We start from the raw sequence: 24,981 nt of genomic DNA on the forward strand, positions 1-24,981 counted from the left end.
GTTTCATTTGTCCACACAAGGCCTATAAATAGGCAATTTGCTCCTCATTGTAAATCATTCAACTCCATAAGAGTTGGGTACTTAGGGTCCTAGAGTAGGACAAGATTTTGGGTGATGTTCACCTTTTGTATGAAGGTAACCTAGGGCTGCAGAGTGGAGAGACGGAAAACTCTCTCACTTGTAGCAAGAGTAGTATGATCCACACTTAGCTCAATCCAATGGGATTTGCATCCCTTTCGGAGCTAGGGATTCAACCCGTACCGGTGCACAAAAGCTTATCCATTTGATGGAGAGAATGCTAAGAAAACTACTACTATTGACATAGATTCAACACACACTCAAGCTCAATCTTGCTATTGCTCACTCAACTCCACATTCCATTCATCCATACATCCAAACAAGAAGAAAGCTAAGCTATTGCATACACAAGCTCAAAGCATCCTTCATTCTCAAGATCTTACTCCCTAGCATGCACACAACTCTTGAAGCTATCAATAAGAAACATGCATACTAGAGAATTGACAAGAGAAGAGAGACAAATATCAACTCATTGCATTGAATTAACAAAAGAATAGAACTTACAACAATGTTGATGGGGAGTGAGAAGAGCTTGCACCTCTATGGAAGAAGAGGGAGAGCTAGTCTCAAGAGAGCTCAAACATGAGTTTTCCCAATGTGTCCATGCTCTCAAATGAGCCACCTTTTATACAAAAATTCTAGAACTCTCAAAAGTTCCCATGTGGGATTATTGTGAAGCCCTCTCCCACATTCATCTACAAAGTGGAACTCTTTACAAGAGCCCTAAGTATCTTTTTTTATTGCATCCTTGGCATCCTTGTATTGATCTTCATTTGCATGCAACACTCCCCCCTTCCTATTTTGCGCACGTCCTCGAGCGCGGTAGTAGCAAGAGCTGCAACAAAAAACAATTGATACATTGAAGTCTTTTATCGAAAAAGAAAAAGAAAAGAAAAATCAGCAATGATGATTTCACACGTGAGCATACAAGTGCAAGGCTGATTAAAGTTTTAATGAGTACTAAAATAGGTGAGTAAAGACTAGTCAAAGTGAGACTTAAGTAGTAGATAATGCTATGCAAAGGCAAGTGTGCTTTGTACACCGCCGGTTATGACCGCAGTCTCAATGTCCTATAAGTATGTAAGTTATTCCTAAGTGGCAATCCTACTCCTAAATATGAGCAAAGGTGATTGGAACTCTCGTTTTTTTTCTTTTTTTTTTTCTTTTTTTTTTAAATATGTGTGTAGAAGGTGATAAAGATTAAGGTTCTATCCCAAAGAGACCCAAGCAATGGCCCAGAGACCTCCGCCAAGAGAATCTAAAGACCGCTAAGTATCTCAAGGGCGACAGACCCTTTTTCTTTCTGTTATGACCTAAGGAGTACCCCTTGAAGATGAAAGCATCGGTCTTGAGGGCCCATAGTGTACCCCCGAGTCCTACCAACATCTATCAAGGCGATAGATTCCTCAAAGTTCTTCTTCTGAAGTTTTTTAGACATCAGTGTTCACCCCATGGAAACCAAGGCATCGGCCCCAAGGTGCTAAGACAACCTCAGGTCCTACCAAGCATTTCACATGGCGGTAGACACGTCATGTCGCAATTCACTTTGTATATATATATATTTTTTAGGGTATATTTTCATAAATTTTTATTACTCCTAGCACCTAGCTCATATCTAAGAGGTAGCTACCACTAAGGATAACTAATATACCTTGAAAACATAAGTACTTGGCATACTCCATTGGTATATATCCTACACTGTCTTTAAATAGAAATATCTTTTCCTAAGTCTTCTAAGACTCTAGAATTCACTCACCATATTTTAACAACTAATCAAAAACTTAAACCAGCCAACATTGTGTGAACATGCAAACCATATATTCGAATTATAAGAGCACATAAAGAAATAAAGATTAAGATTTGAATACACCTGTTGTAGTGCCCTGTTGATGTTGTTCGTTTGCATTGATGCATTGCTGATTTTGTGCAGATTGCTCCTCTTTGATCTTGGTAGGCGTAGCATGTCTCCCCCCTTCCTAATTTGTGTGCATGGTAGGTGGACTATAGGGGCGTGTTTGATGCTCTTTTTAAGCTGAGATCTCTGCAAAAAGTTTTATTAACAAAAAGGAAAACAAAGGAATAAAATTTGTTAGTGGTGCCAATCACCGAATATAGCCGAGGGGAAAAACCCAGTGGGATAAAAGTGCCCTGGCTTATCGATCTTATTGTGGAGTCGTTGAACTTACCCTTGCGCTGGTGGTGGAGATTATCTCAAAAAGAACATAATTCTCTAAAGGCGTAAGGCACCACACTATTCAAACATTGATCTACCAAAGAGCTTCATTTGTAGTGTTAATGCCTTATCTTTGGTTTTAGGTATGTCCTTCTTGGGTGCGAATTTTATTAATTGTTTTGGAATTTGAGCAAGATAAGAGGATTTAGGCATTGAAATGCTAGAATCTATGCTCAAATGAGACTCCTTTGGAGTTGGATGTGTCTTAGGTACACCAGTTGATGGTGGAATTGTGTAACAAGGAGAATTTGGGACAACTGGTGACTCATTACTTGTTTTGGGAAGATCAACACAAGTAGATTTGTAGGTGCTATCACAGCCACCTTTCCTTTCTTGAAGAGTTTGTGTTGATTTCTTTTGCACCCACTGATATGGAAAATCAAGGGTGGCTTTTGGAATCTTTCTGAAACACTCTTTTACCTTTAGCAATCCATGGCATTTTGGAAGCCAAATTGATGTTGCACCCTCATAATAACCTTGTGCTTTAAGAACCCGTTTTGGGACCCATCGAGTAACAATCCGAGGTTTCGGCTTGGAAATGATGTGCTTCTTAAGAGGCTTAGCAACTGGACTAGATGGTACAAGTTTGTACGCATATTTGGGTAGCCACATTGATAATTCCTTCTTGCCCGGCCTTCTTTGAGAAGCAACTAGATTAGTTGGAACATGCCAGCCATGGCCCTCACTTGAGTACTCATCAATTATCCACATCATTTGTTTTGGAGCTTCAAGAGCAGATTTTGATTGTGGGTTGGGTAAGGTAGAAACATTACCCCTTTGACACGATAAAGCTCGTGGATTAGCAGAGACTTCCTCTACTTGCAGTGCTGTTGTGGATGTATCCCTATAGTACAAATCATCTAGAAGGGCACGTGGTTGTACCATTCGTATAGGAATAATATCATATCCATCTGAGTCACAAAATTGAATTGGCTTCTGTAAAGCACATGTCGATAATGTTGCAAGGACATGACTCCATTCTAATGGATCAATTAAATGCTCAGGGAAGGGTTGTGGAATGTATGCCTCGTCTGATACACTTCGATTACCCTTAAGTCTCTCAGTGTTGAAATCCCTACATGAGGCTCCGCACATCCATAGATCTTCTCGCCCATCTGACAATGTAACTTTTGAGACCTCAGATGAAGCAGAATCAAACTCATCTATTGGAGACCTTGTTACATCACGATATGAGTGATTTCTTAGGTTGACCCTGGTGATGACAGAATCATGTCGGAGGTACAAATAATTGTATCCCCAATCTTGAATCATTTGAAATTGTCGCATGAATGGTGTACCCAATATCACTTCATAGTTTGGATGTTTTCCAAAATCCACTACTGCAAAGGTATGCTCATATTCAATCCCACATGTGGTGACCAATATGTTCTCAAGCAGCCCAAGGGGATGTTCTAAGCTTCCATCTGCTAGCTGCAAGCGCATCCTTGTCCTCCTAATAGCTGGTTTGTCCCATTTTTCCCAAATGGACCGTGTTACAATGCCCACTCCTGCGCCACTATCAAGTATTGCAGTTGAAGATACTTTTTGCACTTCTAATGGGAGGGTAGCATTTCCCTGATCGTCTTCACAAAATTTTCCTACTTTGTTGATAGGAACTGGCATTACATGCTTTGTCTCAGGGTGTATAGTACACTCATGGTGACCCTTTTGTAGCAATACCTGCTCTGACAAACATGTGGCAATATCATTCCACAACTCAGGTTTAAGCTTTATCAACTCAAGCAAAGGTAAGGTACAAGCCACTGGTGCTGACAAAATAGCCTGCACCATACTCATATCTTTCTCCTTTGTCAACCTTTTATGCATGGAGGGTATCCTCAAGGTTTGAGAACAGTTCTCATATTCTCCCAGATATGATGGTAAGGTTTTCATTGTATGCTTACTTCTAGGAGAAACAATTGTTTGACCTTCCTCCTGGATGCTTGGGCGTCCAAAGTTGTTTTCCGAGTCTCTAGTAAAATCCACCTCAGAGAATGGAGGCGAATTAATAGAAGACATGTTCTCATGAACTTTCTCATGAACTGCAGCCCATATCTCATTTGCCATGTCCTCATTAGCATCAATAACTTCATCATTGCATGGGAAGACAAGGCTAGGTGGTGGCAGATTACCCCCTTTCAATTGAGTGTCAATTGGTGCAGACCTTTCGCTATGAGCTTGTGAAATGAGCTCACTTTTCATTTCCCGACTCGATGACACTTCTGGTATGGTTTCTAATGTTGGCTTAAGAGAGGTTGGGCCCCGAGGAATAGGTGGTGGTGGTCCCTCAAGTATTGACTGAGCTTCCCTAATGAGTTGCTGATGTACAGCTAGATTGATCTTCTCCTCACGAGGGTTTGGGTATTCTTGAAGCTTCTTGGGTAGCTCAGATAAAGCTGCAATGCGACTTCTATGAGCATCAATGATGGCCTCTAGAGTCTCATTTACTTTATCCACAAAAACAGAACCCCCAGAACTATCCTCAGTCGTACTAGCCTCATCTTGTTTAGCACTAGGCTCAGGTTGAGGTTGATGTTCCTCACACACTTCTTGGGATGTAAAAGTTTTATCCTTTATGTTTTGTTTAGAGGCTTCTTGAGAACTAGTGGATGTACTTTTAGTTTGCTTGTTTCGGTTCTTCTTCCTCCGAGTGGTCTTTTTTCTACTAGATTGTAGGGTCTTGTCCACTAGATTTGTTTTTGCATCCCTAGTTCGAGGTGTCTCATCAGTTTGTATTTCAGCGTTTCTTGTCTGTGATCGAGTCATGACTCTAAGTGGCACGACATCATCATTCTCAGATGAAGGTGGCGATGGAACTGCCCCTACAAGGTTAAGTGAGACCTTTGGTTGAGAGGTGCCTTCCTCATGTGGTTTCAGCAGACAGTCTTTTGGGAAGTGTTCTACACAACACCCTAGACAATATCTTTCAATTGGTGGAAACTGTTGTACTGTTGTATTGGATCGAGATGCTTGCCTAGAGCGATGTGGACAATCACGAGCCCAATGGGGTTCTCCGCACTCATAACAGGGGCCCATTGGTTTGGCCTCTACTTTCCTTGGCTGCCATTGACCTGAGGGGCCTGGAGTCCTAGGTTGGTAGCCGCCTAGCAACATTAAAGAGTTTTGTTCCCCTGGTTGAACGTCCAGTGCTGGGCTTGGGTATGCGGGACTTTCAAAGAGATTATCTTTGGATGAATATGATGCGTATTCTTCTTCCACATAGCCTGGGTTTACCAAGTCTCTACACATATTTGAATTGTCATAGTCGACAACCCTCACAGGAGCAGTCCCTGGAGCAGGAGGTTGAGCACCAAGAACAGGTCGTGCTTGTTCTTGTGTCATCGGTGGCTTACGTTCAAAACTAGTATACTGTTGATACATTTGTGGAGCAACTCCACCCCTCGGCTGCTCACGTTCCTGTCTCATTCTCGCAATGCGAGTACATTCCTGTGTAGTGTGGGTAAAGTTCCAAGCATAGGCTTGGCACCACTTTTTTGTGGGTTGGTTTGTGACTAGAGGAGAAAAGGTATTACAGTCCTCTGTTTTATGGTCACCGCCACATGCTCCACAAAGATGAGGACCTGTAGGAAGTACACTCCTCATTCTCTGCTGCTGTTGTTGTGGCTGCATGGGGGAACGATAGGTTTGTCCCAATCTCCTTAGTACTAGGTTGGCTATCTGGTCAGGATTTACTAGCGCGCTGGACCCTGATCTTTGGTCATCACCCCACTGATCTCCAGGTTTCACCTCAGGGCCAGAACCATCCTGGAACTTGAAGTTATCGGTGAAATCCATAGCATCATGGCAACACTCATTGAAACTTGTATGCTTCTTTGCATAGAGATGTGTATGCAGTGTCGAATTTTTGAGGCCTTTTAAGAAGAGAGAAATTAATCGACTTTGGGCGGGCTTCTCATCTTCTGGGCAACGATTAATGTACTGCTTCATTCTATTTACACAGTCTCGAACACTCTCATTCTCGCCTTGCTTGAAAGAGTAGATGTGTGCTACCGTGTCATGTTGAATTCCCATCAAGGAAAAAGCTGCAATGAATCTCTCTTCCAAAACTCGTAAAGAAGTTTTGTCTGAAGCCTCTAATGCCTGAAACCAAGCCAGGGCTTTTCCTTCAAGAGTGAGCCCAAATCCTTCAATTTGAGTATGCTTATCAGCTACTTGCTCAGCTCAAACTGCTTGCCTAAATGCTGCTACATGATCGTATGGATCTCCCGACCCTTCATACTTCTTAACCAATTTCTGAAGAGTTGATGGCCTTACTTGTCTTGAATACTCGTCATAGGGCCTACGGCCTCTCACTCTCAGTGGAAATTGTTCCTCTCTTTGGAAAGATGGTCCACATGTTTCCAAAATTGGTGTGGGTACCCTATTACCAGCCTCACCAAACCCCTCCAAAGATCTTGTCACCCTCATTTCAGGAGGTGCATTTATAGGAGGCCGAGTTGGCTCCCCTACCCTCTGATTGTCATAGTGAGAAAGATGTTGGTGTGGTGTGACCTGTGGTCGCACATTTGGTGTAGGACGATATCTTGGTGCTAGAGTTGGGCTACTAGCTGTGGTCCACTTGGATGTTGAAGGTCCCTCTCTAGTGAACTCTTGTAGGGGAGGAGCAACAGTTTCTCCAAGAAAGGCTGTCTCTCCTGGTTTGGCTGTATTTGTTGAGAACACTTCCATGAATAATGGTTGTCCTTTCCACGTGAGTTCCCGAATCTCTTTCCAATCTAAGGTTCGGTATTCATTGGCCCATTTATCAATTATTCTGTTCATGTGTCCTGCAAGCTTCTCAACTACCACCACATAAGCTAGAGGAAGATCCAGCTCTGGCAATTTATTTGTGGCATAATATCCCTCTAACGAGTCCTTATAGACCTCTTGAAGTGGGTCATCCTGTAAGACCTTTGTCACAGGAATTTGTCGTACAAACTCCCATTGGCAGTCAGCCCCCTGATCCAGTTTGCTCTTGCCTTTCCTATCCCTTTCCAAATTTAGATCTACAAGAAGTAAATCATCTATGGATGGCTTTGAGGACTGGGCATTGGATGGTCCAGGCATGTCCGGCTCGATGAGCCAGTCATCTCTAGACTCCCTTGCTCTGGAAAGTTCTAATAAGTCTAAGAACTCGGTTTTAGAGAGCTCCCCTAATTTGTCTACCCTTTCTGGATGGTAGGTGACTTCGTAGCGAACACCATCTCCACCCATATACATGTTACCCTGGTCATTGACTAGAGGTGCTCTATCAAGTTCTGAGAGAATGTCTGCGATCTTAACAAGATACCTTTGTTGTGGATCCCTAAAGATCTCAGCTCCTTGAGCATTTGTGTAGACATATTGGAGTCTCACATTGAATGTTAACCCCATGGTGTCGGCTTCAAATGGATTAAAGGATCTTGAGGGTGTCCTATTTGGGGCTACGGGATGACTATTTGTCGGCCCTAGATTGTCCATGGACAATGAACTAGTTGTTCTAGAGGAAAGGGTATCGGTTTGGGATTCAGAAAGGGTTTCAGCAATATCTGCCAAATTGCCTACCGATTGGGTCCCACTTTCTTGCGTAGGTACTCTAGAAGGTGCCCTAGGCTCTACAAGACGTCTCGACCGTAAGTGCATAAGGTCAATTTTTTTTTTGGTTTTTTTATGTGTTTTAATTTTGTTTTGTTTTTGTTTGTTTTGGTTTTGGTTTTTGTGTTTTGTTTTTTTGATAAAAATATATATATATATGTATATATATATATATATATATATATTTTACCCTACCTAACCACTAAAGGTAACTAAAAAGAATATGTGTAGTGTACTATCTACCCTTTTTTTTAATTATTTTTTTAAATATTTTTTTTAAAAATGATTTTAGGATTTTATGATTTTTACTTTTTTTTTAAATAATATACACAAAATTATGAATCACACTAAAAAAATACTAATTATGCACAAAGTTACAAAAATTAAAAAAAAATACAGGTTACACTAATTATGCAAAAAATTAAAAATATGAAGAATTACAGAATATGCAAAAAATAATAGACTCCTAAAAAATCAAAAATTTTCTTTTGTCTTCTTTTGTTTTTTCCTCCTTTTTTTGGTTTTTATTGTTTGTTTGTTTGTTTGTTTTTATTTTTATTTTATTTTATTTTTTTAAAAATAAATTTCGTGCCAAAAAATATGAGTTTACTAATTATGCATCATTTACATACTTCTAAAAAATAAAAATAAAAAATGCAAGCTTCTCTAATTATGCAAAAATTTAAATGATGAACAATGATTTCAAAATAAAAATTGTTTTTTTGTTCTTCTTTTTCTTTTTCTTTTTTTTCCTTTTGTTTTGTTTTGTTTTGTTTTGTGTTGTTTTGTTTTTTTTTAATGATTTTTTTAAATTTCTTTTTCTAAATTTAAGTGTTTTTTTTCTTCTTTTTCTATTCTTTTTTAATCTCTTTTTCTTTTTTTTTAAAATATTATTTTTTTTGTTTTTTTATTTAAAAATATAAAATAAACATAAAAAATTAATGAAAATAATAAAAATAAATAAATAAAATTCCACCTACCTTATCCGCCTCTCGCCCGCTCCCTCCTGGATTTCCCGTCGGATTCTTCGCCTGGCTCTTCAATGCTTCCTTCACAGCTCTGCAGCCACCGCCTATTGCAGCTTCGCTTTCTGCCGGCGCTTCAGTTGCATACGACGCCTTGCTCTCACTCCTTTTGCTCCTTCATAGCTCTGCAGCCACCGCCTACTGCAGACGCCACCACTTGCAGTTGCTGCGCCTTCTACGCCGACTTCTGCAGCCTTCAGCGGCCAAGCGGCCCTTCTCTGCTCTGCGGTTCTGCTAATACCACAGCCACCCTCTCTGCCTGCGGGTGAGGCAGAGAGGCGCCGGCTCTCTCTGCTGTGCTCGCCTCCTCAGCTGCTGAGGCAGGCACCTTCGCCTGACGTCTTCGCCGCCTTAGCTGACTACTCTTCGTCGCCTCCTTCGCCCGTGCCCAGTTTACCACAGGCGAGGTCGACTCACCTTCGCCTCCTTTCTCTTCCACAGCCAGCAGGCAGCTGGCCAATGAGCTCGCCGCCTTCGCTCTCCTCTTCTCTTCCACTGCTGACCAGCCTTAACGCCTTCACTCAGCCACCCTCACTGGCCGCCTACGCCTTCTTTCAGCCGGCTGCGCCTGCTGCTTCAACGCTTCTTCCCGCCTACGCCATCGCCGTCGGCCGCCTACACCAACGTTTTAAAACAAAAAACGATTTTGTTTTTTTTTTTAAATTTAAAAAGAAACGTCTGCTGCACGCCGCTTTTCAGCGCCCTGTGCGCTAACGTTTGATGCAGCCCTTATAAATCTATATATATATATATATATATATATATATATATATATTTATATAGATTTATAAGCTTTTTTTCTTAAGGCTACCCTTAGTTGCCCGTTTCTTTCAAGCAAATCGGTTAGTCATGCTCCAATAGATAAATACTCTTTATTTTTCCTCGAGCACGGACAGCTCATATTGAGCTTATTGGCCGCCTTACATGTGCATGTATATATATATTTACCTTTGCTGCGCTTGATGCGTTGGCTCCCCAAATAACAACACAACAAAACAATTAAAAGAAAGGCCGCCTCCAACACTTCCTATCTATCCCTCTCCAACCCCGTCAAAAATACAAAAACAGAAAGTACTTAAATCTGATTAGTGGCAGGATTACTCAACCGCAATGGGGTTTAAATTTTTTTCTTACTCATCAAAAAAAAAATGAAAACACACAAGGCGCCCTTGAGATCACACACTCAATGCCCTAAACCTCAAAATAAAAAGAAATAGTGGTAGTAATGCAAGCTTCTCAACCGGTTTTGAGTCTTCTCCCCGGCAACGGCGCCAATGGAGAGACGGAAAACTCTCTCACTTGTAGCAAGAGTAGTATGATCCACACTTAGCTCAATCCAATGGGATTTGCATCCCTTTCGGAGCTAGGGATTCAACCCGTACCGGTGCACAAAAGCTTATCCATTTGATGGAGAGAATGCTAAGAAAACTACTACTATTGACATAGATTCAACACACACTCAAGCTCAATCTTGCTATTGCTCACTCAACTCCACATTCCATTCATCCATACATCCAAACAAGAAGAAAGCTAAGCTATTGCATACACAAGCTCAAAGCATCCTTCATTCTCAAGATCTTACTCCCTAGCATGCACACAACTCTTGAAGCTATCAATAAGAAACATGCATACTAGAGAATTGACAAGAGAAGAGAGACAAATATCAACTCATTGCATTGAATTAACAAAAGAATAGAACTTACAACAATGTTGATGGGGAGTGAGAAGAGCTTGCACCTCTATGGAAGAAGAGGGAGAGCTAGTCTCAAGAGAGCTCAAACATGAGTTTGCCTAATGTGTCCATGCTCTCAAATGAGCCACCTTTTATACAAAAATTCTAGAACTCTCAAAAGTTCCCATGTGGGATTATTGTGAAGCCCTCTCCCACATTCATCTACAAAGTGGAACTCTTTACAAGAGCCCTAAGTATCTTTTTTTATTGCATCCTTGGCATCCTTGTATTGATCTTCATTTGCATGCAACACAGAGTTAGGTACCTTTTTGTACCATAGGAATATACTGAATTTCCAGCATATCTCTCTCTCTCTCTACTCTCCCTTCTGTCTGTGTTTTGCATCAGCATGTTTCCAATGGTGTTTAGGGCTGAGAAAGAAGACCCCCAGAGCTTCCGTGTGTTACATCTCTACTGCCTCTACTTCTTTCTTTACCTGAAGTCCTTGAAAAAGAATCACTAACCTGTGAATGCTTTGCTTGACAATAAATAGAGATGTTATATTGTATACCTTGTCAACGAAAGCATTGACTTTCTCAAGCTGCTCTGACATGGGAGGCTCAATAGTCCAATTTTCAATCTGTTGTACCAAGGAGCTCAGCCTAAGGTATAGAGATGCTGCTACCCTTACAGTTTCAAGCTTTTTAATTGGAAACCCGTGAAAGTGTGCCAGTACCTCCATAAAGCATAAGCAAAGGGATTTCGTGTCATGATGTTTTGTGGAGTCAATTGTATTTTAAAATTCCTGCAATTCAATGACAATGTTCTTAACATGCATCATCACCATTGAATATCATGTATCCATCATCACCTAAGACTCATCTCAGTAAGTTGCTCTAGATGAGCCTCCATAATTTCATGAAACTTCAAGAGCTTATGCATATCATCAGTTTCAAATGCCTGCGATCTATAGAATTTGCATTTTTTTGTACATCATCTTTGATTTTCCTAAAGTATGCAAATATGAAAGGACAGGTTGAAAGAGAGACAAGAAGGTGAACCATGCTCTTCAAACTTGAGGCCAGAGGCAAGACCTCCCACAAAGGAACCAATAAGTCCATGAGCTTCCTGTGTGTTTCATGACCTTTAATGCTACACACTTTGAGTCTCTCTCAGACTCTGTGCATTTTAGGGTTAGTTCAAAAAATCTCAATGCTTTTTAGGCATGTAGAGGCATATCAAACAAGAAGCCTCTCAAGCTCTTTGCCATGCATTTAATTGAATTATCAGATAGGACCTCCTCTATCATGACCTTAAGCAAAGCAAGGAATGAGGATGGAAAAATGCATGCCTCCACCCATGAGGACAACATCCTCATCGCGTTCGAGGCATATGGTAGGATCTCTAAAGTCCCTGTCAGGCTTTTAAGTGCGGTTTCGGAGCTCACTGACATGCGCAACGATGTGTGTAGATTGGCAATCGAGAAGAGGGAGACCATCATCATCTTGCCTTACAACTTCTATCAGAAGGGAAGATGGCACAACAGAGCACATCAATTCAGGGTTAAAGGCACTTAATCTCAGGGTTATACCTTGCTCTGTGGGTGTACTTGTAGAAGGGGGTAGGGGATCAGACCAGCTCTCAGAAAAACATATATATATATATATATAATATTTTTAAGGGAGAGAGAGAATCACTTTTGTGAATTGCGACTTGGGGTAGATAAATAATAGCTTTTGTTAATTGTGTGTATACATGCACACACATACATATACACCCAAACAATCCAAAATATATTTTATAGTCATATAAATATATTTATAAAGATAATGCAACATATATTTTTAAAACCAAAACAAATATTGATATAAAGTGTAACCTGTTATAGCTATATAATGTGCATCCAATACTATACACTTGCAAGCTGGGGTAATGGTGATCGAGATGGGTGCCTCCAAGCTACATTGGATGGTTAAAATAATGCATGGGCCTTTGTTTTCATATTTTGACGAGTTACAACACACCAATTAAGATGTATATATATATGAGCTGTATGAGCTCTTCTCAATCCCTATGTGATCCTACAGGCTTGTAGGAAGTCTTGTGGATCTTATGATCTTATTACATCTCTAATGAACAAGATTTTTTGAATTATATGAGATTTTACATGAATTATATGACCTCTTAGTTCTCAACTTAGATTCTAATTGTAAGTTTTAGGTACTCTTATCTTTGATCATCTCAAGATCTTGTAAGCACCTATGACTGAGGCACGACTTACTCACAAAGTCATCTTAGATCACAATCATCTCACATTGACTATATCTCTAGTCATTTCCAGTGACCTTAGCTTTGATCATCTCAAGATCTTATAAGCACGAGGACCAAGCTAAGTTCTATGGGTCTTATGATCTCATTAGATCTCTAACAAGATTTTCTAGAATTATATGAGCTCTTACATAAATCATGAGATCTTGCATGAATTATGAAATCTTAAGAAAGATCATGACTCATGTATGGTCTTTTGAGCTCTTAAGAGTTTCTACCGTACATAAAAGCTGATCTTAGACATTATAAGATGATCACATTGATCTAAATTATGTGAGCTCATATATGGGCTTATGAGATCTTAAGAGCTTCTACCAAACACTATGCGGTCATAAAATCAGATTATACGATTATCACATTAATCTATGTTGTATATATACAAGTAAATTCATGTTTATGACTACCACCTCATCAATATGGAAAGGAAGAAGCACATCAGTGCACAACAGTAAATGTATATTAAGTTTAAAGAACTCTTATGAGCATGAAGTAGCTCTTGGGTCCACTTTTACTTCTCTACATGATTCCTAGTCACATACACTTTCACATAAGAAACTATATCAAAAATAAATATGCTACCCATTTATTATTTTAAAAAATAAATAACTACCCATTTATTAGCTTTAAAAAAATACACTATCCATTTATTATCTCATATGATAAACAAAGAACTTTCATCTAATCCTATAAGCTCATAAGAGCTTCTAAGATCACATCCACATGTGAAAGAGCACATATAAGCACACATACATTGTCAAAATCTTCTTCCCATCATCTTGTGCATGTGAGATTACCTTGACATGTGAGACGTATAAGTTCTATGAGCTCTTCTCCCAACGCATATGTGATCCTATGGGCTTGTAGGAAGTCTTGTGGGTCTTATGATCTCATTTGATCTCTAACAAGATTTTTTGAAATTATATGAGATCTTACATGAGTTATATGACCTCTTAGTTCTCAACTTAGGTTCTGGTCGATCTTAGGTAATCTTATCTTTGATTATCTCAAGATCTTGTAAGCACCTATGATTGAGGTATGACTTACTCTCAAAGTCATCTTAGATCTTAGATCACAATCATCTCTAGTGATCTCACATTGACTAAGTCTCTAGTGATTTCTACTTTTCTTTGATCATCTCAAGATTTTATAAACACTAGGACCAAGCTAAGTTCTATGAGCTGCTCTCAACTCTTATGTGATCGTATGTGCTCATAGGAAGTCTCATGGATCTTATGATCTTAGTAGACCGCTAACAAGGTTTTTTTAATTTATATGAGCACTTACATGAATTATATGATCTCTTACATAAATTGTGAGATCTTAAGAAAGATCATGAGCTCATGTATAGTCTTATGAGATCTTAAGAGCTTCTACCATACACTGTGTGGTCATAAAATCTGATGACAGTATAAGATGATCACATTAATCTTTGTATACATGCAAGCGAAATCATGTTAATTATGACTACCACCTTGATATGGAAAGAAAGAAGCACGGTGGCAATGTATATTAAGTTTAAAGCACTCTTATGAGCATAAAGCAAATCTTGTGTCCACTTTTACTTCTCTAAAAACAATTCCTAGTCATGCAAGAAAGATCATGTTTATGACTACCACCTCAATATGGAAAGGAAGAAGCACAGTGGCAAATGTATATAAAGTGTAAAGAACTCTTATGATCATGAGGAAAATCTTGTGCCCACTTTTACTTCTCAAACGATTCCTAGTCACATACACTTTTACATAAGAAACTATCTCAAAAATAAATACACTACCCATTTATTATCTTTTAAAAAAACTATCCATTCATATTGTCATATGATGGGACAAAGAACTTTCATCTGATTCTATAAGCTCATAAGAGCTTCTAAGGTCACATTCACATATGCGAGAGCATGCACAAGCGCACACAAATTGTTAAAATCTTCTTCCCATCATTTTGTGCATGTGAGATTACCTTGACATGGTCCTATTACTAGAGCCAAGAAGTCTATGTATGCCACTAAGTTGATTGCATAAAGAGTGATCTAGAAACCACCAAGTTACACAACATACATACCATATGAAGATGCAGTTTGAGGTCAAACATACTCCATTGGATCACTTTACCAAAGAGATCTATGATGTCTATAATAATTAAATACCTAGATAATAGCCCATATTTCTTATCAATTCTCTATATAGGAAATTTAATTCTCTAGATACTCGCCCATATTTCTTATATAAGAAATTGAATTACCTAGATATTGACCCACATTCTCTATGTAGGAAATTGAATTTCCTAACTATTGGCCCATATTTTCTATATAGAAAAATGAATTACCTAGATATTAACAGGGAATAAGATTACCTAGTTAAATGTAGGAAATTTTCATCTACATAACTAGGAAATCTTTCAAAATTTCATATATATCGTGAAGTTCACTATACAGGGAACCACCAAAAGTTCCTTGTGCTTTCCCCCGACGTGACCGACAATGCTTGCTGCCCACCAGTGCTCACAGTAGTAGTTTTACAGCTTCTTGCTAACTCTTCAGAGACCTGCCCTTTGCCCCGCTGACCGTCGGTACATCTTCTATAGTGCCCTCTACCACTTTTCCTTTCCCTTTGTTCGCTTGGTAAACTCTTGACAGCCCCCTCAGCCAGTAACTCCTCCATTGTACCCTCTATAGCTTGGCCCTCACCCGCAGTGGCTTCTTTATCCGTACGTTCCGTTACCTTGCCTTTGCTTCTTGAACCGACCTCCTTGCCTGCTACTGTACCGCTGCCTATCTCCTTGTCCGCTAGACTTAGGCGATTGTGCTGCTAGCTACCACCTTGATGACCGGAGGTGCCGATGCCTTGATCGCCATCCTCCTCCTCCTCATCATCATCATCAGGTTTGGTTTGCTGAAGTCTCCTATATAGGACATCATCTTCAGTCTCCTCATCATCAAATTCGTCAACCACAATCATCTTCCAAGACTAAAATCTTGGCATGACATCTGAGGTTTCACCCTGCCATTGCTTTTGCAATGGCAAAACAAGAATTCCCTTAAGTCTCTTTGCATGACCCCTCTCAGTGATCGTTGTGTGAGCAAAACAGGCACAACAAAATAGGTAACTGACGAGGGTTACCTAAAATGTGTGAAATCTCAAAAATGGCTTAAAACATAGTTTTTTGAAAAAACATCTAGAATTCCATGTATAAATTTAAAAATTACATGAATTTTGCTATTTTTCTCAAGATTAAGAACGTGTGATCTTCGTAGATTTATAAACTGCTACTGTTTACATGACATAAAAATAAACTTGACTTACAAAAATGACATAGGAGTCTACATAACTTAAAGAAATATCAATCTTTTTCAAATAAAATTTATTTTATAAATTTCATGAATGTAAGACACTTTTTTTAATGGACTTTCTTGGGACAAATTCTACCACTATGCATAAATATGCACATTATTTGACAAGTGCTTAAAAAATATTAGAATACATAACAACATAAGCTCTGTAATTTATGAAAAGTTCTACAAACATCCTTGAGTCTATTTCTAGACCCAAATAGCAAAGCCTTTAGTATATACTTACCTTGACAGTTTGCATGACATAATTATTTGCTCTATTATTTATAAGCAGATAGTGGGCATGATATACAACCAATGCTAAGAGTTTAAAAAGGTCAACCTATAGGTGTGCAAAGGTAGACTTCAATTCATATATATATATATATGTAGAAGATGATAACTATGGAGGCTATGAGTAAACCCAAGCATGTTAAAAGAGTAGAAAATGGAGGCTCTGAGTAAACCCAAGCATGTTAAAAGAGTAGAAAATTGAAATATTTTTTCGGCGAGTTAATTTTAGAGGCAGACATCACATAGCCTATGGGTGTAAATTTTGACCCACATAGGCATTTGTTTTCATGAAGAAAATTCTTGTTATGCAATATAGATAAGGGTGGCAGGAAGAAATTGTAGCCTATATCATGTACATATGTGGTGGTGGCAAAAATTCATAGTATGCATATGTTGATGTTTGATCCACATAGCCATCATGAATGTAGTGATGGTATATCTAAGAGTAGTGTAGGAAAATGAGCTCTAGTTATAATTATTTAGAGTACATGTGAAGGATGTTGAGAGATGATATGTCTAAGGGTAGCCTAGAATAAACTCTGGTTATAATAATTTGGAGGACATGCGAAGGATACTAAGAGATGCAATCTTCGCTCACGACATTGTCTTTGTGTACAAAGAAAAAAGAGAGGAGCTTAGGACTTCTGGAATGGTGGTAGAGAAGAGCTTGATGGTAGATTCAAGGTTCCCTATGTTGGAGAGCATACTACTGCACATAGGCATGGTAAAGTCTAGGCTCACATGCATCCCCCCCTCGACATAGATGGTCCCACCACATGTATTTTCTTATAATTCTTTAGCTTTAAAATTGAATTATAGAACAAAAATCATGATTGACAAATCAATTGACTCGTGGTTTTCCAAATCAATGGAGCCTTGCACATCTGGATTCTGCTATCATGAATTTTTGGCATCTACTATGTAGCGATATTATTTTTGATACAAAGGTTACATGGTTACATAGACAAGCATTTTTTTAATGACCTCCTCTCAAATTTGTAGTCAAAGGTTGCGACCATATGTGTTTTTCAAGTCCTTAGCCCTAAATGTATGTTCTACCTATATCACCTTATCTTAGACATATTTTTTCTTTAATTCTATGATTTAAATTTTTTTTTAAATTTTTTTGAGATTTTATTGGCTACTATCTACTAGTTGGAATAAGCTTTTACAGATTTATTGGTGATAAAAATAAAAATAATTCTCATAAAAATGTAAAAATATTTCAAAGTTAAGAAAGATAGCCCCCTCTAAAAGTTGATGTTTTACATCAAAGTTGATGCAAAACATCAACTTTTCCACATAACTCAATGTTTTGCATCAAACTTGAGACAAAACATCAACTCTATCACAAAACTTGATGTTTTGTATCAAGTTTTGGAGAAGAAAGTTGGAGGATCGGAGGTCGATTTTCACAAAAAGCCTATTTTAGCGATTCCGTCCGCGCTGGCATAGACAACCTATTCCATAAATTTTGAGTACCAACACGACTGCGATGTGCAGACGTCACAAAGTGATTTGCTGCATCATCCGTAAATCCCTTTGTGACGTATGCACATCATGTCGAAACATAGTCATGTTGGTACTCAAAATTTGTGGAATAGATCATCTGAGCATGTTTTCGTGGATGGAATCGCTAAAACAGGTCGTTTGTGAAAATCAACCTTTAATCCTCCAACTTTCTTCTCTCCGGAGCATTCGAAACGTGATGCAAAACATCAAGTTTTGTGGTAGAGTTGATGTTTTGCATCAACTTTGATGCAAAATATCGAGTTGTGTGAAAAAGTTGATGTGTTTCATCGAGTTGATGCAAAACATCAACTTTTCCATAAAACTCGATGTTTTGCATCAAAGTTAATACAAAACATCGAGTTTTATGAACAAGTTGATGTTTTACATCGAGTTGATGCAAAACATCAACTTTTTCACAAAACTCGATGTTTTTACCATGTGTAGTAACCAATAGGATTCGAACCTAAGTCCCTGCCTGATATTTTACCAAAAAAAAATATTTTTGAAAGTATAAACTTTTGTTTCTTAAAACGAGATTTTTCATGTTTCCTAAACTCATTTAATAACTAAAATTACCATTTAATCCCTTTTTTGTCACATCAAGGACACATCTTCTTTAAAAATGAGTGTGTAATTATTTTTCAAAATTAGACAACTTGTAAATAGCTTATTCATGATATTTTTAAATTCATCTATACGTAACGAACTCTTTTTAAAAAAGCATATATTATCAATTAAGAAATTGTGATACTCAAGAGCCTCAAAATGGATTTTAATACTACTCTCATCAAGAGCTGAAACAGGGTTTTATAATTAAGATAATAACTGTATCAAGATAACACTTTTGTAACATAACATATAAATATTTTTTTATAGTTGCACTCTTTAGCACATCCTCAATCATGTTAACATGGCAGATGACCCAAGGAGTGTAAGCTTCAAGTGTATACATAGAAGAAGAAAAATGTATTTGTGGATAGTGAAGAAGAGGATGCCTCGTCTACCTTCTCAGGGAAAGGCACATCAACTAGTGGTGTAGCAATGATTATGAGAAACCATAACTATGCCATAAGCTATATGGTTAGAAAATATCTTCTTTTTATAGTTGTATCATGTTTTTAATGGAAATAATAAACATTGTCTCTATTTTGGCATGTTTTTTGAAAACTTATTGTTAGATTTTCAATTATAATCTCAAAAAATAAGCAAAACTAAGTCTTTTTTTTTCATGTCAATTTTTGTCAGAAATGTATATAGTGCCCAAAATATTATTGTTTTTTGGTAATGTTGTACGCGTGCGTAGACCACTTTTTAAAAAGAGGTAAAAAAAACTGAACTTTTTTTATGGGATCTTTAAAAGATACCAAATGTTTCTCGTTTTCAGAAAATATTACCTATTTTGTCCGCAACAGTGTTCCCTACCAAATCACCAAGCATAGCTGGATTAACATGCATTCCTTTGGCCGGGGTAGTTTGGATGGATTGCAGAGCTGCAGTTGGATAAGCTTCAGTGTAGTTAATAAGCTGCAACCGTCTGGTCACCTTACTCAGCTGGGAAAAATCCCTCTCGAATGCTTGGTTTGAATTTCGTAGCTTCTCCACCTCCACTTTGGCTTCGTCCCGCTCCTGTGTAATCACATCCATCTCTTCCAACCTCATAGTTGCCTCTTGATCCAGCTTTCAGTGTTTGCCTTTTAACTCCTCATTGTAGTTCTTCAGCTCTTTTAATTCATCTTTCAGCTAAAAGATTTGGTCCCGTAGGTCAGACTCCCTCAACCGCTGTTGATGATTGATTTCCACCTCCTGTGCTGGATGCGGTCATCTTTCTCTTGTATCATTCTCCAGTGCACGTCTGCAAGCATGGATTCTGTGGCATATTTTGCCAATGTATTTAACGTTGGTGCAAAATTGTAGGGTACCACACTAACCTCGGGTGATGCCTTCATCTTGATCCAACAAGAATCAGCCTCACTAAGTTTGGATACAATCTTGCAGTATCTCTTCCCCAGTTTTGTCGTGTGGCGGCATTGTCTCCACTTATGCCCTTGGTGTCTCCAGATGGTCTTGTACCTCTGGCTCTTGGTGCGCGGATCCAGCCACACTACACCTCCTTCAGCTTCCACTCTGGTAAACTCTGAAAATTTTACGGGAGCCCACTTTTCCTGCTCTGACACATCCTGTGGCCCTTGTTCCAATTCTTGCTCTGGCTCAGATTGTGCTTCCAAAGTGACCGCTAGCATTTGCATTACCAGCTCTTCCCCTTAGTCCTCTTGATACCCAGCTAGGCTGGCTTTGCTTAGCGGTTTCTACAATCTGCTAAATAACATCAGAAACTGAAAGTTTCTTTGGTACAAAACTTACCAGCATCTCCTTAGACTTCTTCAATATCCCCTTAGGCATTCCGGTCTCAACTGCTGCCTTGACACCGCCCCATACATATACTGTAGTGTTTGAAAAAAACCCGAGCTTAGTTTAGTTTGCATATGTATGTTTTGAAAAATACCTTAAATTTAAAACTTAAAGGTACAAATACTTCCAGATTTTGAGAATTTATAGAACAAAAACCTTCATATTTCAAGATTTTCCTTTTTATAAATAATTTCATAATTTTTATATGAAGGTTTTCCACTTTTTGGGGCTACTTTTTTTCGAACACTAATATACTGATCCCTTTTATCGGCGGGAAAACCTGCACTTAGAAAATCAAGGCGACATGTTGCCCGCACTTGTGTGTATTTTGACCCTTGGTTTTTGTAGACCGGCAAAGTCAATCTTGCCCCCCCCCGCCCCCCCCCCGCCCCGTCTTCGCTTTAAGCAAGCACTAGATCATCTTACCAAACATATTCACTCTAACCTATAATTATTTTTTTTATGGGTGCATATTCACTCTAACCTATTAATCAATTTTTTTGTGGGTGCATGTTAACAGACAGGAAATGCAAATAACATTAATTTTTCTAAGGTACATGTCGGGAGAAAATGTAAATAACACTAATTTTTCTAAGGCTTAAAAAGTTAGTCACTTTAGGTTCTAACTTACAAATTAAGAAAGGTGTACTCTTCTTTTTGAGTTTAATAAAGATTTTCCTTTTTTTTAAAGTGCAATAGAAAAGCAAGAAAAGAAAGTTTTGCGAAAGAAACTGTGTTGTTTTATACGCGAATTAGAACGATTTAATTACAAGGTGGGGGAAAAACTGTGTTGTATTACACATGAAGAGAAAGGATTTAATTATAAGGGACGCACTATACATTGCATAATTTGAAACAAACTTCACAAAAAGCTAGAGGAAACAGCCATCTTCCTCACCGAGGCCCACCTATTTACATACTTCAGGAGAAGAGGCACAAAACTATGTCCTTCCACAATAGATCTTTTGAAGTCTGCAGTCCTTTCCCAGCAGAAAGAAAAGATGTGTTGTACTCTTGTTGTGGTTGTTCTTGCACATCATCATCAACCACAATTGGGTTGTTTCAAGTGCCAAGGTCATTGTTCTCATGTTGCTCTTCTTCAATGTTGTCACTGCCTTCGTCTTCATGTTGGGCTCGAGGTGCTCGATTCATATGGTTGAAATATCTTCTGCCATGCTCTTTTTCGAGAAGAAAATTTCGTTGATGTGGATACATTGGGTGAGGTGAGCTAGTTCCATTTCTTTCCAAATGGCGTTCGATCTTTGTCTGCTCATGCCAGAACCAGTTTTAGGAATTATCCATGAAGTAGCAGGGTAGTACTTACCTGTGTACGTACCAGTTCAAAAGTGTGCTTTGCAATGAGGCTCCTAGTTTATTGGCTATGTAGTTATCCATATACACATATGATCTTTCAAACAAGCTCACACGGGAGAGGCAGACCTTATTTTTTAAGTCTGCCTGGCCATGCAGAGCATATAGCTGTCTACCTCTTGTTATCTCTTCACTTGAAATGTTGTGCGAGAAAAATTTAAAGTGTGGCTTGTGCAAATCCTTCATACAATAGCCTACCATTCCTTCTAGTGTGTGCATCCTCATCTGTCAAAGCCCTCTGCACATCACCAAGCCTCCTTTAGGCTTAAACAAATCCCAACCCAAGTATCTCTTGATGGTTTTTCCTATGATAATCAACCATGGTGCCATTAAACTAGCCACCATTTGAAAGTGTAAGTGATTTAATGTGCCCCCTTTCTCTAATGCAAAAAGTCCTTTGAAGCATTCCATTCTAACAAATTCTTCTAATTGCTCTTATGAAGAAAATTTAATATCACCATTTCCAATACCTATAGTCACAGACACCTCAAACAGTCTGGTTTTTTTGTCCTGTGGGAATTTCAGTATCTTGTCAACCGATGGTTCAGATGTCTCTAGATTTTTGTCTTTCTGATCCGAATATGTCGATCCTGCAGTTTACAGAAGTAGGCTATTCAAATATTATCATTCCAAATATTATACTCCGTCATATGTAAAGGAGATAGGGGGGACAACATAAAGGGTTTATAGTCTTGCGAATTGCAGAACGTGCTTCTTATTAAGTGCACAATATACATTTTGGTCGACTTTCAAAAATGAAAACAAATAAATCAAATGATATATTTTGTTTTTCAACATAAATGTCTGAAACAGATCGTACAATGTTTGTAGGCTTATAGACTGGAACAAAGACATATTTAAAAGAAAAGAAACATTTGTTTATTACTTTCTATTTGTACGCAGAGGACACAGAAATAGTAAACAATATGTATATATTCACATATGTGGAGAAGCAAGCACATAAGTAAATAAATAAAAATAAAAAATACACAGTGTGTAAACTTTAGTCGAATGGAATATTTTTTTCTGCATGGCGGACAGAAATTTATGCACACGTGGACAAACAAGATGCATAAATAAATGAAAAGAAAAATACACAGTGCGTATTATTGGAATGCATTAACTCTTTTTTTTGCATGGCGGAGAGAAATTGAACATACGACGTTTCGGTTGCATAACGAACAGAAATTGAACATAGACATTGTTTTTATTCATATGTTTGCATAGCGGACAGAAATTCAACATAGACATTGTTTTTATTCACATGTTTGCATAACAAACCGCATGCAAATTTATTTTGTTTCCTACATATACCACACACAGAAATAGTATTAAACAAAATCAGACAGGCAAAAAATAAGGACATAACAAGAGAAAACAAACGACCAACTGCTGCAGAAGGCGGACTTCAGGTGGAGTGGTGATACAGAGCCCCACAGGGACCTCTCTGGACAGAGTGGATGCTGTAGGGCAATCTGAAAATTCAAGTGCTACTACCAGATTTTGCATGGATGCAGCAACTCCATCAGAACAACGAGCAGGGATAGCAGAAAATGTCATGGGGGAGGGATGTCCTTGACGACCAAATGCAGTACAAGGACGGCGATAAACACACATAAAGTCGGTGATATCATTCATGTGTTTCCTTTTGGGAGGCATTTCACAGAACACGATGACAAGAACTGCATAGAAAGCAACTATATGAGCGTTGTGATACTAAAGCAATACAACAAACAGATAAATACAGCGTTCGTTAAATACATACAAGAACCATAACTTGCTAAAAGAGGCGAGAAGGAAACATCGGCACGTATAAGCTGTAGAATGGCACAACCATCTAGAATGTAACCTGCACGAGCATGGGTGTGAACAGGCCACCAAGCAGATCCAGAAGCCGAACACCTCGCCATACCATTGCAGAAGACCCAGAAGGAGGAAAATCGCTAAGGACTAGCCATACCATTCCACGAAGCAGATCCAGAAGAAGCCGAACACCTTGCCATACCATTCAGAAGCAAGAAAATCGAGGACTCGCCATACCGTTCCACGAAGCACATCCAGAAGCCGAACACCTTGCCACCAGAAAACCCAAGCGAAGGTTGCATGGAAGATGCGTACGTTTGCGTGCAGGCGAACGTTTGCATGGAGGCGAAACTTAATAAATTTAAAGGCACCAAACACATGTAGGCGAACCTTAACAAACATAAAGGCAACACTTGTGCTTTTTGCATGATAAACCATTACTTATAATAAAAAATAACGCGATAAATTAGGTTTTAGCATGTACTAACCACCTACAAAACCATAAGACCACATTTTTAGTCTCAGACAACTGTGCATATGCTCATCCCCATCGGGATGCCCAGGCATCCCCAATCCTACATACATTCTCATATGAAATACTAGGCATTATCTAGGCAAACAACACAAGTGATACAAAGATAAATAATTTCAGTCATACACATGTATGCATTGAAGATTAGAAGAATTTCTTATTTTCTCATGTGTAGTCATAAATTCCATTATAGGACCCAGGGCACAAGCACTTGTACAAGCCATGAATATGTAGACCCTAGGATTATGCCTATACAACTCATAAACATAGGTCCCATGACATAAGCACCTATATAAGCCATAATTACACTTTACGATGTCCTTGGGCTCAAGGGGGTCTGCTCACACACAAAACAAATCTATCTTGTCATGCCTTTGGGCTCCAGAGGATCCATTCATTCACATGCACAAGCTATATGGTATATTCTTGGCCTCCAAATGGCAACACTCCACCACATGATCCATACACATGCCCATGATTTACTCAAGAAGCCCCACAAAATTAGGGATTAGTGAAAGGGACAACCAGAAAGCTTCAAGATAGGCCTTAAAAAATCAAGATAATCCTCAAATTACTTATTATCCATCCACAGCATCCATAGCCAAGTAGATTTTGAACTTCACAAGATACTTGCATACTAGCTTGCCTCTTGTAACTTTTCACTCCTTATGAAACACAAACTACTCAGGTTACAATACCTCCTCAAGCTCATCTACGTCTAGCTGCCAAACTTCCAAAATTGGCTCTATATAGGAGGTGATCCCTCATATGGCCTCAACAAACTCACATGAAAAGCATTGTGAATCTTCCAACAATCGGGCAACA

This window comes from Cibotium barometz, chromosome 4 (genome assembly GCF_041138505.1).
Source record: "Cibotium barometz isolate CiBa-2024 chromosome 4, ASM4113850v1, whole genome shotgun sequence".
NCBI classification, from domain to species: Eukaryota; Viridiplantae; Streptophyta; class Polypodiopsida; order Cyatheales; family Cibotiaceae; genus Cibotium; species Cibotium barometz.